Source organism: Alligator mississippiensis, chromosome 10 (assembly GCF_030867095.1).
Source record: "Alligator mississippiensis isolate rAllMis1 chromosome 10, rAllMis1, whole genome shotgun sequence".
NCBI lineage: Eukaryota > Metazoa > Chordata > Crocodylia > Alligatoridae > Alligator > Alligator mississippiensis.
Window position 1 is genome coordinate 27,268,644 of NC_081833.1, and position 14,537 is coordinate 27,283,180.

General features: G+C 40.1%; 1 protein-coding gene across 5 annotated transcripts in view; it reads left to right on the plus strand.

Moving 5' to 3' along the window:
- Positions 1 to 14,537, plus strand: part of MTMR3 (myotubularin related protein 3) — a 208,261-nt gene that overhangs the window by 71,175 nt on the left and 122,549 nt on the right. For all 5 annotated transcript variants that reach the window (XM_059713592.1, XM_019493674.2, XM_019493673.2 and 2 more), the window contains exon 2: positions 5,832 to 5,912. The gene's annotated coding sequence lies outside the window, so the exon portion shown is untranslated. The remainder of the gene's footprint in view (positions 1 to 5,831; positions 5,913 to 14,537) is intronic.

Sequence of the window (14,537 nt, forward strand, 5' to 3'; positions counted from 1 at the left end):
CTGAAAACCGGGACTAGAATCTCTCTGATGTGTGAGATGGTGGTTTAATTCAGAATGGTGTTCCTTGGTAGTCACTTGTTTATTTGCACAAGTTGTTGACTTGGGAAGTGATAACAATTTAGGCACTTATCTATGACCAGCAGCTTTACAGAAGAATGCTAATGAGTCTCTCATGAAGTCATTTCCTAACGCTGTCAGAAATCAAAATACCATATTTACTCAAATATAAGATGACCTGAATATAAGATGACCCCCTAATAATCAGATTCTATATGCGGAATATTTATAAATTCTAATATCATAAAAGCCTTTGTCTGTCTGTCTGTCTGTCCATAATGCTCTGGGCCAACTGCACATGCACTGCCAAGAGGGTGCACGCTGATTGGTTGCGAGGGCCCAGAATGTTACTGACAGAGGGAGCTGCCATGCAGCTTTCCTCCCCCCACCGAACAGCCAGCAGGGAGGGAGAGATGGTGGGGAGGAAGGGAGGGGAGCAGGAAGGGGAAAGGGGATGGGTTTCCAGTGGCAGCGTCTCCTAGCTGTCACCGCGCTCTCCCCCTGTTGTGGCCGCCTAGCCCCAAAAACAGCTGGCAGAGAGGGGGAGGCAATGGGGAAGGAGTGGGGGAGGGGAGGCAGGAAGCGGAGCATGTTGCGTGCCATCGGGTGTTGGCAGGGCTGGATGCAGAGAATGCGGGGGGACCCACAGGGCCGGATGTGGGGGGTGGCACACGGGGCTGGAGGCAGAGCAGTGTCACTGCGGGGCAGTGGGTGGTGGCACTCTGTCCCTGCCCACTCCCCGCCCTCTGTCATTCATGATGGGCAGTTTGCTAGTTTGTTATAATTTTCCAGGTATAGAACCTAATTATTGGAGGAATGTCTTGCATTTGTCCCCTTCCCACTGCCACAACGGGGAAAATAGTAGCAGGGTTGGGGGGAGGTCACATTGCCCCCTTGCCCTCTGCCCCCCTACTTCTCACTGCAGCCTTTCTGCTCCTATCAGCATGTTTACTCCATATGGACCAAGTGTTTTACAGGCATGCTCAGCATGGGCTGCATTTAATCAGGTTCATAGTTGGTTTCCATGACTTAGCACATGCTGCTTCTAGCAGGAGTTTAATAATACAGGTTTCCCTCGCCAGCATGGTTTTGAGTATCCACGCTTAATATTCTGTATACCATTTTGGCTACCACAGTATACAGTTTTGAGTAGCCACAGTTTTCCATGGCCGCATATCAGCCTGTTACCTCCCGTTTTTCCCATAAGCCTTTTATCTTGCCAGCCATGGTTTTGCCAACCATGGGAACTTCCAGGAACCTAACTCCAGCGGTTGGTGAAGGAAACCTGTAGATAATTTTATAGATTTCATAGACATTAGGGGCTGAAAGAGACCTCGAGATCATCAGGTCCAGCCCCCCCACCATAAGCAGGAAGTCAGCTGGGATCAAGTGACCCCAGCAAGAAATATATCCACCTATTTTTTTTTTTTCAGGAGTCTAGAGTAGGTGCTTGTACCTCCTCTGGGGGTAGTTTGTTCCAGACCCTGAACACACACACTGTAAAGAACTTTTTTCTTATATCCAGTCTAAACTGGCTTTGCTGGAGTTTATGGCCGTTAGACCTTGTTATCCCCTGGGGAGCTCTGGCGAACAGCTGTTCTCCCAAGTCCTGATGTACCCCTCTTATGTAATTGTAGGCTGCCACCAAGTCCCCCCTGAGCCTTCTCTTAGACTGAAGAGTCCCAAGTCCCTCAGCCTTTCCTCATATGGCTTTCCTTCCAGGCCTTGGATCATATGAGTAGCTCTCCTCTGGACTCTCAAGCTTCTCCATGTTCTTCCTGAAGTGGGGGCCCAATACTGGATGCAGCACTCCAGTTGCGGTCTCACCAGGGCCGAGTAAAGCGGGAGGAGGACTTCCCTGGTTTTGCTTGAGATGCATCGGTGGATTCACGCCAGAGTTTGGTTAGCATTGCCAGCCACAGCATCACAAACTATTTCAGGGATGACCAATGTATCTAATGGGGTGGCGGACAGTTTTTGGTGTATGTCTGAAACATGAGATAAAGGGCTTTTTCCTATGCTGAAAAAAACCCTCATCTTCTATTTGAGTAAATATAGTAGCTAATAGCATTTATATCAGAAAACCTTCTTCTGTTTTTATTCTTTATTACAAAACACCTAAAGACCAAGGGTGTCAAACAAAACTTTTTGAATTCAGTAGAAAGGCTCCTGTTGATTTTAGTGCGCTTTAGATCATACCCTAAAAACTCAGAAAATAAATCAACTTTCCACTATCCTTAAGTTGTGTTTTGCCTTATTAAAATCATGGCCATGGTCAGAAAAATAGCTCTGTAGAAAGTTACCTTTGTGTTCTTGTTCTGCCATTATAACGCCTTTAACAAGCATGCTTAATTTTCTCTTCAAAACAAGCTTTGTATGACAGAGCAACTGTAAAATTTGCTTGTGCAGCAAGCTCAATCTGGTCCCTGGAAACCAAACTCTATCATTTTTTTTTTCTTTCATCTGTCATCGCTAAGTGTCATAAAATTTCTGGATTTGAAACTTGGCCTGTAGTTTTTGTATGAAATGCCAGAAAATACAGTTTTGCTCTTTTGTAACTAGCCAGGTACTGCTACTAGCCATCTTTAAAAAAAAAAAAAAAAAAAAGAAATTATAAGGCCATTTTAGCCTATGGATTGTAGCAGCTGTGATTATTAGCACATTTATTTTTTTTCTTGTGAAATGTATCCATGTGGCCTACATTTTTTTTATTGTACCTGGAAATGAGGGAAAGTCAGTGTTCTCCTCAAAAATGAATCTAAAATGTACTATTTTAAAACTCCTTTTGCATGAGGGTTTGTGCTTCTATGTTTATATTTCTGTATATCTTTGTTTTTCAACTCTCCCTGCACAGCAGCTTGGACCTAAAATGAGATATTCCTGTTCTGTGTATTGAATGTATTTTCTGATTCTTTCCTTTGATAGACTACAAACCAATTTAGAAGGTCCATGCATAAGGAAATAAGAAATGTTTAATTAGAATCTGAATATAAAAGATGTCATCACTGATATATATACTGGTGAGCTGTTACCGGTGGTAGAATGGCATGGCTTCCTGCAAGTCAGTGGGATACTTTCATGTGGATCCCTGAGATCACAGGAGTCTAATTCCATTATTTTGGTTACTTCTATGATTTTCATAAATGGCTGGTGTCAGGCAGGAGTTCTGGCATTCATTTTAGCATAGGACTTGGAGTTTTATGTGGCTTCAGTTGTTAAGCAGTCGTGCAAGGAAACATGGCTATACGAATCCTAAGTGTAGTCATGGCAAACGAATGAGGCAGATCAGCTATTTCATCTAAATAAATACTGGAGTTTGCATAATTGGAACAAAATATTTCAAAGAAGTCTTCTTGGCTTGAACAAATGTAGGTAATTAAAAATGTGGAGGTTTAGTAAAAACATCATATGGTCATAATTGTCTATTTGGGGTTGGGTTTTTTTGCATCTTTATAGCATTTTGTACTGTCTAGTACTGGAGACAAGACGACAAGCTATTTCAGGGATGACCAAGATCTGGTCAGCCTGTGGAGCTGTGCCATCTGCAGGGATCCAGGTTTTCCGCGGATTTTCCCCTTTTAAAGGGGAAAATCACAGATTTCTCTCTTTTAAAGAAGAAAAACATGAATTATCCACCTTTGAAGCAGGAAAACATAGGTTTCCCCTTTTGCAAACAGTTCTCTGCAGGTTGGCAGAGTTCCAGTCTGCAAGAAATATTTACAGAAGGGTGGGAAACCCAAAGCCCTGTCTGGAGGAGGCAGGGGTGGGGCCTGAGAATCTGAGTCAGCCAGGGCTGGCTCAGACTTGCTTTCCCTCCTACAAGGGAAGCAGCTTGCCCAGCCAGAGGCAGGCCCAACCCAGTCCCTGAGCCTCAGTCAAGGGCTTCCCAGGAAGTGTTGGGGACTGCTGGGGCACAGGCGCAGGGAACTTCAGAACAGCAGGGGCTGGCACTGTTCAGAGCCACAAAGAAGCAGGAGGGACAGCTGCAGCTGAACCTGTGGCCTGCTGCAGGGGTGGGGAGCTGCTGCTGGGAGGGAGCAAGTGCGGGGTAGACAGGCTGCAGGTCAGGAGCAAGAGGCACTGGCAGGGCTGGGGGTGCTGTGGATTGAAAGTGAGGGGCAACAGCACTGGCAGAGGCAGAGCACCAGCATATCAGTGCTGCTCAGTGCCCAAAACAGCCGTGGAGACAGCCACAGCTGAACCCATGTCCTGGTGGCCAAAGCGGGGAGGGGGAACTGTGATTTTTCTATGATAAAAAAACCCAAACATACAAAATCAAAAACCAAAATATACAGGTATTTAGAATTAATTTTATTATTATGATTGAGGCACTGGTAGGCTTCCAAATTGCTTTAAAATTGTAAATCTATCAATAAAACATTGTGTTCAACTGATACCTATATATAGAATGGCACTTCATTTTAATCACAGAAAAACACAGATTTGGGGCGTTTTAACCAGAGAATCTTCTACTTTTTATCAGAGAAGTTTTTATTTTTAAACAGAGAAAACCAGGATCCCACATCATCTGGCCCATGGGGCTCCCCAGGGGCCAGAAATTTGGTGGTGAGGAGGGTGGTGCCAGTGTTAATTGCCAGGACTCCCAGAGCTGCTGCAATTAACACTGCCACTGCTTGTCCTGCTGCCAAATGTCTGGACCCTTGCAGAACAGATCTGGAGGATGGAGTCACTGCCAGGCTGGATAAGTTGGTCACTAATGGGCTAAATTAATACTGATCTTTCGGTGTATTGCTTTCTCGGGTTTCTGTGGCTGTTTGGAGCCGTTAACGCCCCCCCCCCCCCCCCCCCCAAAAAAAAAAAAATAGCACTTTAAACTTGGTGCGCTTCCATGCTGAGCCTAGCACATGTTCAGAAGAGGCAGTGTGTTATTTGGGCCCAGCTCACCCAATGTCTGTCTAGATTGGGTGCTTTAGTGGGTCTTTTTTTGGTGCTTTTTTTCTAAAAGCAGATTGAATCAGCTTTAGCTAAAAGCACCAAAAGGCCCAGCTAAAGCACCCAAAATATACAGATGCTGCAGAGCCAGGTCTAAGTAATGCGCTGCTGCTTCTGGTAAAATGCGGTTTTGTTTTCTTGGGGGGTTTTTTATGTCTGCAAGGAGCCTGTATAGAGTTATTACATATTTTCAAATACTAACTTTATAGGTGGTTGGCTGTTTTTATAGCTGGATAGTCATTTTTATCATGTGATAATTACTTTGTACATGTGGCTGATCTAAATTTATTATGCATTTTAACCAGTGCATAATATATGTAACATGTATCGGGGCCTATGTTTTCTATTAATGGTTTACTGGGTTTTTTGGTTTATTTTTTAATTCTCTTTTTTTGGTAAAAATCCAAATTCATTTGAAAATGAAACTTCATTTGTAAAGAAAACATACAGGAGCTTTCCCATAGCTAGTGTTAACTAATTTCTTTTATCACTCCCTGTAACCATGGGGGTTGAACAAGAGTTGAGTTATCTTAAAGGCAGCATTTCTGAATAGCTGCTAATGGCGAAGTAGTCTGACCAGGACCTGTGTGCGTCTCACAGTCTAACTGTTGTATGACCTAGTTAGGTATATCTGCTGGAAAGTTATGATTTCTCATGCAGTAGCTAGTGACTGTTGACCTTTCCATTTTTTTTTTTAAACTGAGATTTGCTTGGCAACTCTGTTTAAAAAAAAGAATTTTTGAAAAGGAAATGCTTGTTTTGGTTGAATGTTTTTATTCTTAGAAGCTTTGCCTTCTAAAATATAATCTTCTAATTTTCAGCATTCAGTGTGAAGTACCAGAAGATCAACCTCTGAAACTTGTTGGGACAAAGAAGATTCTTCTGTTATCTATTACTACTTGGTAAGCTAATAATTTATCATTGTTTCTGAGATGAGGTATCCATTGCTACAGGTTTCCCCAACTATAAATAACTAGCCTGCTCACAGAATAAAAGAGAAAAAAATAAGGTTAGCATCCTAACATGTCGGTTACAACCTTGTGTTTTTATAGTTGTTGAGTTTATAAAAGAATTTGGGTTCAGAGTGTTTTACATGGGCTATTTCTTTACTATGCCGGCTGCTGTCTCTGTGACAAGAGTGTTATGGTAGTGGGAGATTTTCTGCCACTAGAGTTACACCTACGGCTCCAAATGACAGAAGCTCTGCCTGAAGCCTCCTTCTGCTGGCAGAGCTGTGATTTTTTTTTTTTTTAATTTTTTTATGTTCCCAGTTTGACAAAGCTCTGTTAGTAAAATTTCCTAGTGTACAAAACCACCAAAAAGATTTCTAGTTCGTTCTTTCCTTTTTTGTGAAGAAAATCTTCCAAATGCAAAGCAAGTGCTGTTTCCCTAAGTCTCTGTTAACAGTAGAGTCTGAGCAAGGCAATATAAATGTCAGTTTTGTTAACCACTCCATTACTGAACAGCTTAACAGAACCATTCAACTGTATTGAGATGCAGTGAAAGATTTTAGGGAAAAGGGTCATTGGAGCAGTTAGTTGCTGTCAGCAGTTACAGGAATAAGAAACAAGAAGTATGATCTTACCTCAAAATGACTTTGTGTCCCCTTCCCTCACAGTGGAAGAAAAGGATATTTATTCTTTCCATGATATTAAAAGTCTCAACATCTCCCTGGGTACCAAACCTAAACAGCCTTCTGAGTGCCTCGTGTCCAAATACTTCAACCGCTCTTGTTTAAACATTTGACTTCCATCCTACAGTTTCTTAGTGCAACTAACTTCTGTCTAACGTTAGAACTGTGGGGATGTCTTGAACTTTATTTTGGTAGCAAATAAATGAAACAGTGCTGGGAAAGGAATAAGGGGGAAGAAAAATTAAATGCATGTATTTTTTTCTCTGTTTCTTATCCTTTCTCTGCTAATTTTCTTTGCTACTCACACTCGAATGTATGCAAAGTTATTTACTTTTAAATACATTTGCGTATCAGCTGGGTTTTCTGCTTTGAGGCTACTGAAAAATTTATGGTTAATGCTGGTTGTAATTATGGAAATATGTCCAGATTTTTAGTCAGAGGGCATATTTTATCATGATAAGTACTTAGGATGAACCCATAGTAGCTGAGCAAAAGCTGAAGTCTTGCCTTTTTTATAATGATCTTGCTCTAGTAAGTGTGTGAATGGATAATTTACAGAGAGGCCATATATTTTACTTTGGTTGAAGTTAATGGGAATATAAGCACAATGAATTGAAAACTTGATATCCCTTTGAGAAAATATTGATCACACTTATGAAACATACAGTCCTGTTGTCTGTGCTGTATATAGCAATTTTCAATAGTCATAGGGAAGAAAAATATTATTTCTGACAAAATGGGATACTGACACTGGACTGGAAATTAGTGCTGAAGATTGGAGACCATCTGGAATGATGGTCCTCACATATCCTTCACTAAAATAAAAGAAAATTATTTTAAAATCCTATATGGATTTTAAAATCATCTAGTGTAAGAACAGGTAAATGTTGGAGGGAGTGCAGTCAGTTAGTCAGAAAGTTTTTACCACATATGGTCTGTGTGTCCTAGAATCAAACTGTTCTGGAAAAAGGTTGTAGACACGGTCTGGGGAATAACAGGGTAACCCCTTAGGGTGCGTCCACACATGCAAGCACAGTTCAAATAGAAGTGGTGCAGATCTGAGTCTGGGTTTTTTGCCTTGGCGCACGTGCCCAGACGTGTACTTTGGTGTGGTGCAGTTTGTGCCACTTGGGGCAAAATAACCCTGCCCAGCTTCTCCTGGATCTGCAGCCAGGAGGAGCTAGAGTCCGGGGCCAGCACCTGTGCTGTCCCCTGCAGTATAAAAAGCTGCCTTGTCCTGGTCCCATCAGTACAAAAAGCTGCCCTGTCACGTAGCTCAAGGCTCCTCTCTCTCAGGAGGTTTAGGGGCCCAGCCAATTGGCACCTGGGGACACTACCCCTTGTGGCTACTGCTGAAGCAGCCCTGAGAGTTCTCTGCACCCTCTACCCACTGCAGCAGTCTGGTAATGGGGGCTGCTGCCTAGCTGTGACCTGCTGTGCACCTGCGACAACACGTGGCCCCAAGGCCGCATACCTGCCAGACCCGGATGGGGACGGCACAGCAGGGTGGATTGATTTTAAATCAAGGTGATTTTAAATCATTGATATAACTCATGATTTAAACCACCAAGAGAAAACCCTGATTTAAATAATTAATTTAAATCCAGTTTCCCACTGATATTTCTTCACATATTTCTTAAACAATGGTGCAAATCTGATCGTTTAAACATATTCATTTACAACTCAATACAGAATTTTACAACATCTGTCCTTAAACTCTTTCTTAACTTTCAAATTTTATTAACTCTAACAAACAAGTCATCACAAGACCAAACGTACGCTGTCCTTAAAACTTATACAACTAGATCTTGTCTTCCCCACTCCCACTGTCATTTTTATTCATAGACTAAAACAGGAATATGAGTTTTCCTGCTTTTTCAACTCCCAGTCAATTTCTTAGCTTTGAGTGAATAAACAAACAATGAAAATATTCGCGCTCTGCCTGCAGAGGAAGCTACTGCTGTGAAAAGTTGGCTTAGCAACTGAAGGAACTCTGTTTCAAGGTGCCTGGCTAATGATTTCCACCAATTCAGAGGAGTGACTTTGTTCAAAACATCATCAGTAAACATGTACTGTTTAAATGGTTCCCCTCCAGCCCTGAAATTTATTATGACTGGCATAACTGAGGAGTGATTTTTGAGATGCCCATGCCATGGCAGCAGCAGCATCTTCAGAAGTTAGGCATCTACCTTTATATCTGGGGTTGAGACTGTTTGCCAGAAAATGAGGTGGAGTTAGCACTTGATTCATTCGCTTCCTTATTGCCTACAATTTAACTTTCTGGTTAGGTATTTCTTTCTTCAATGTCTCTTGAAGTGCCTTCCAAATTTCAACAGCATCAGCAATGCAGCAACAATTTCTCTGAGGTTTGTTTAAGGCTATGAATATAGGCTTCAGTATACTGAGCGTATCCTCTACATTCCTCTTTAATCCAATGTTAGATACTTTGGATGAAATACTTCCATCTATTTTATCACTGTTTTCTTCACAATTTTTTATGAGAGTAGGCCAATTCTTAATAAATTGTTCAAAACAGTCAACCACAGAAATCCATCGAACATCTTAAGGGAGAATTAATTTGCATCCTTCTGCTCTCTCTTCAGTGAAGCTGAAGCAAATGATTGTTATGGAAGGATTTTGCGACTTCAGCAACATTTTCTTTTAGTCCTTGGGAAGTACTTAAGTCTTTGGCTAAAAGATGCATTAAATGGGCATTGCAGCCACATGTTATTAAGGGAGGATCCATCTGTTTTTCTTTTAAGTACCTTCTCATCTTTGCCACATTTGCAGCATTCTGTGACTAAACTGCGCATGTGACGGTTGAATTTTTGTTCACCATTTATTACAGCTTCCACTGCCACTTGTTAAAAAATATTCTGTGGTGTGGGCATTTCCCAAAGTATCTATTGTTTCTGAAAGATATGCAACCCCATCTTCTGTTGTCGCACAGGCACATATTACTGGATCATTGTGTACATTGCTCCACCCATCAAGGCTTAAACTGGCAAATTTCCCCCCTGTATTTCTTGCACACTGTTCAAGTTCCTTCTCATATACTATATCTAGCAACCTTCCACCAATGTCTGCTCTACCAGGTGGAGCGCAGCCTGGTCGTAAGGCCTCAGCCATGTCAATGAAGTGTTTATTGTTAACAGCGCAGAAAGGAGGATTTGTGGCATAAATGAACCAAGCAATCTTTTCATCTATGATGCCTTGTTGGTATTTGCTGGTCCTTACTACAAACCCATCCATAGTGATGGTTTTACTGGATGATTGAAATCTTTTGCTTGCTACTGATGCTTTGTTGTCTGAAATACATTCAGTTGCAGCACTGCTGCTAAAAGTACCAAGGATGACTCAAGTTGTTGCAGATAGACAGTCAAAGTCTCTTGTACGTAAATGGGATCTTGAAACAAACATGATTTTTGAATAGTCATTCTTCAGCAGTTCTTTTCACTGTATTATTCAGTTAATCATTTACATTTTTTTTCCAGCAAGGATGCTTCCAAATTACCAAAAAAGCTTAGACTGACTGCACTTAGAGTGCACTTAATTTTGGAGTAAGCCCCTTTAAACTCACTGGCACTTCTGTTTTTTGAGAAAACAAGTATAGAATGGGGTTCCCTTGGGAAAGCCGAGTTATGCTGAAGTAAAATAGGGAATAGATTTATGGCATCACCATTATAGTCTGCGGCCATGATGTTCCAAAATAAAGGGCGTGTATTATAAAATAAGAAAATGACACCCAGTAGCAACTGGCAACTCTAGATGTCTCTTACTGCGGCTTTCTGTTCCGCAAATTTGGGTGATAGGTTCTCAACCTAGTTAACTAATTAAACAAGCCATAAGGATTAGCTAAGCTAACTAAACCTTTTTTTCTAGCAACATTCAACATAGCAAACAGCTTGGGAATTTACTTGTTAAATCACACTTATACTAAAAGGCATAGAGTCTTGAAGAATGATGTATTGCAAAGTGAATTACTTAATTTACTAACCAGTTGATCCACATTGTTCTTCAGACATATCCACACCTTCATCCACATCATTTTCTCCCAATAAACAGCTTTCATTATGATGTTTCATTCTTGCAGCTAGGCCCTGCATCTCCTTGTACTGCTTACATTTGACACTTTTTCCTTTTTTACCAAGGGAAGGAATTTCTTCAAAATATTTCCAGATAGGGTCTCTCTTACACCCAGAAGCCATGACAGTTTTTCTGTGGCAAAACTGGGGGAATATAGGAAGGTGTGTGTACTACTGAATGATGTCTTCCCTTTTTCTTTCCAGTCCACTCCACTCATCCTTTCTACTCTGCCTCTGTCCTTTCCTATATTGTCTCTCTGTCTTTAAGACAATGTCTTAATTAACTCCTCTGCCTTGCTTGGTCCAGTTCCACCACCACATAAGCACAGAACAACAACAATCCTATCCAGCCTGTGTCTTTACACCTGTGACTTCAGTCTGCTGAGAAACAGAAACTGAAAACCCAGAACTTTTAAGAAGTAAGAGCTGGTAGTTAGGCTGGACAGACAGACTAGAGCCATTTTCATGAGATGAAAAACTGAAATGAATGCCCATGTTTGACTGGTAGGTAAGTCAGTGTGTGTGTGTGTGTGTGTGTGTGTGTGTGTGTGTGTGTGTGTGTGTGTGTGTGTGTGTGACAGCCAATAATTCGTATTTATGAGACTGTAAGTTTAAGTTTAGTATCTTTCTGATGAGATTTAATTGTAACTTATTTTTTAAACAAGAGATAAATTTAATATTTTGATGATTTAAAAAAATTAAAATCAGATTTAAATTTTTAAAAAATCTGAGTATTTTATTTTTTTTAAACCACCCTGGTTTTGCCATATGATAATACCAAGGATTTTAGAGCTAATGCATCAGAATACTTTGATATTCAGCATACCTTATATTTTATTTGCAGTGAAGCTCTTGTCTTTTCCATTAGTTGTTTATTTTTTTTGAAGTTGCATGTGAAATTTAATACATTTTCTGAATCTGCATCAGCAGTTTTTTAACCTAGGTAGGGTTCATTTTAAAATTTAAGTTTGGTATTTAATAGTATATAAATGCCCATGACAGATTAGTTTAAAAATGCAGGGTCTTAAGCACATTAACTCTAGATGTAGGTTCTGGGGCTGGTCATCATCGTAATGGAAAGGTAACCTTCATGCAGAGAGTAATAATGCCAGCATCCAGCTCTCCAGCAACCTGCAAAGTTGCTGCTGATGACCACTTGGTAATAGTTTAATTTAGTGCATTCCTAATCCCACATTCTTGGGGTAATGCGTTTATTCTTTTGAGCTTGCCAAACCTTCTGGGTTGATACTGGTCTTGTTAAAGGCAGGTATAATTCTTCTAGGTCATCGTGGATCTGACCATTACATGTCTTGCCTTAACAGTTATTTTATAGGTGCTGGACATTTCATTGGCTGCTCTTCTCTTGACTTTAAGCGAATGGGACAAAGTTAATCACTAGTTATTGCCTTCTGTTTGACAGATGGATTTATACATGAAAGATGGCCAGGCAATCTAGGTTATTACTTAAATGAACGGTATTTTAGATTTGATTAAGGCACATATTTTTTGCATCTTTTGGATCAAGAACAAATGCAGCTGAAATCAAACCAAAAAAGACATAACAAGAATCAAAGGCTAGAAACTCGAGTTAGGCATATTCAGATTAGAAGTAAACCATACGTTCTTTATGGAGGCGTTCATTAGTAACCAGTAGAACCACCTGCTGCCAATAGAATTTTTGGTTGTTTTAGCTACTTCAACTTTATCTTGAGTCCCAGAGTAAAGTCTACCAATAGAAGTGGTAGATTTTTCCAACTCTTGATGTATTCAAATCAATACTGGATGCCTGTTTGGAATATATGCTATAGGCAAGCAGCAATTATGCTTTGGTCGAACAGAAGTTACTCAGCTCACTTACAGGGAAATCTGGGGAAAATTTAATGGTCCATGATGTGCCAGAAATCAGACTACAAAATATAATGGTATCTTCATGCTTTAAACTCTATGAATCTATGAACAACTTTCTTTAGTTACTAATGAATTAGAAGCATAGCGGTTATAGTGTTGCTGTGATAGTTCAGGAGATATGCAAGAGACGAGGATTGTTGAGGGTGATACTTTTTATTGGACCAGCTGTATGGTTGGTACAGACAAAGACAAGCTTTCAGGTATCGCAGTACCCTTCCTCAGGTTCTTATTATGAAAAGTACTTCATCACAATTATTAATGTGATATGAAAGTATCACCTGCTTCTTTTAAGGTACAGACCAAAACTATTTATTAACATCCTCTTCCTTTTTTCTATCATTATTAATATTACTATATTAATAATGATAGAAATATTAATATTATTAATATTACTATATTAATAATGGGGGGGTTTCATCATTGCCAACATTATTTATTCTTTTATTCCTAACATATGCAAATTTATTTAATCTGTCTGCTTTGGATTTTCCCTAAATGTCTTTAGCTTCATTATCAATTATCCATACTTTATAATTGATATCAGTTGCTATTTGGTTTTTCTTCTCTTTACCATTTGTTGTATATTGTTTATTTCTAATTGTTGCCTTCGCTTTGGTGCTGGATCTCTCTCATTTGTAGAATCATGACTGTTTGGCTTTATAATAATGGGTTTTTAAAGACTTCCATGTTTTCATTCACACATTTTTTTTTTTCTTCCCACTCAATTTTATTTGTCATTATCCTAAGCATTGAGGAAATCAGTTTTTGTTTTTGTTTTGTTTTGTTTTGTTTTTTTTTGAAGCAGTGTGTGTATGTTTGGCTGGGATTTATCAAGAGCCCTTGAAAACCATTAAGCAGATGATGCATGTAGTCCTGATGGAATACCAATTAAAATGCATCAGCAAAGTGAAAAAAAGATCTCTCACTGACTATATATTGTTATTATACAAATCTGGAAATATGCAGATTTCCAGTAACTTGAGAGATGCCAGAATCATTCCCGTATTTAGAAAATGAGATGATTACTGCAATCCAATCTATCAAGATATTGCTGTCCTGTCCATAGCTGGGAAGGTTCTTCCTTGCATTTTCCTAGATTCACTTCGCTAACTAAGGAGATTCTTTCTCAGTCCCAGTATGGTTCCAGACCACTCAGAGGTATAGTAGATATGATCTTTGTTGCTAGACAGCTGCAGGAGACGTGCCATGAGCAACACGGAAATATTTACATGGCTTTCATTGACCTAAGGCCTATATGACATAGTGAAACACCTGAAAGCTTTGGAACTTTATCATCAGCGGTGTCTTTGGAAAATCCTGGAAGTGAAGAAGATTGAATGGCAGTGTTCTGGCTCAAGCAAACACACCCAACATTGAAGCTATGTTTATACGGCATCAACTCTGTTGGACAGGGCATGTATTAAGGATGCCTGACAACTGGCTCCCAAAACAATTCATATACCCAACTCATTGATGGTTACTGTTCTAGAGTTGGTCAACATAAGAGATTCAAGGACATTTTGGAGGCCAATCTGAAGAACTGCAATATTAACATAAAATAAATACCTGGGAGACTCAAGGACTGAATCATCATACAGGGCATCAGTCCTTTCAAGCAATTTTCTTGCACCATGAAAACAGATAGATGAGAAAAACAAAGGGAGAGAGCTGTTGCCCAACATCATCATTATGTACTCCTTCCTCCCAGAACTATTTGCCACTTCTGCAGTCAACCATGTGAATCTCAGATTGGCCTCCTCAGTCACCTATAGGTTCAGTAATGACTTTCCTATGTACTGGAAGACTGTAATCCTCATATTGAGGGACTGCTGATCATATATATTATTGGCTGGGATCAGCCTCGGTCTGCCCTTATTGAATGTAATCGGATCATGATCACT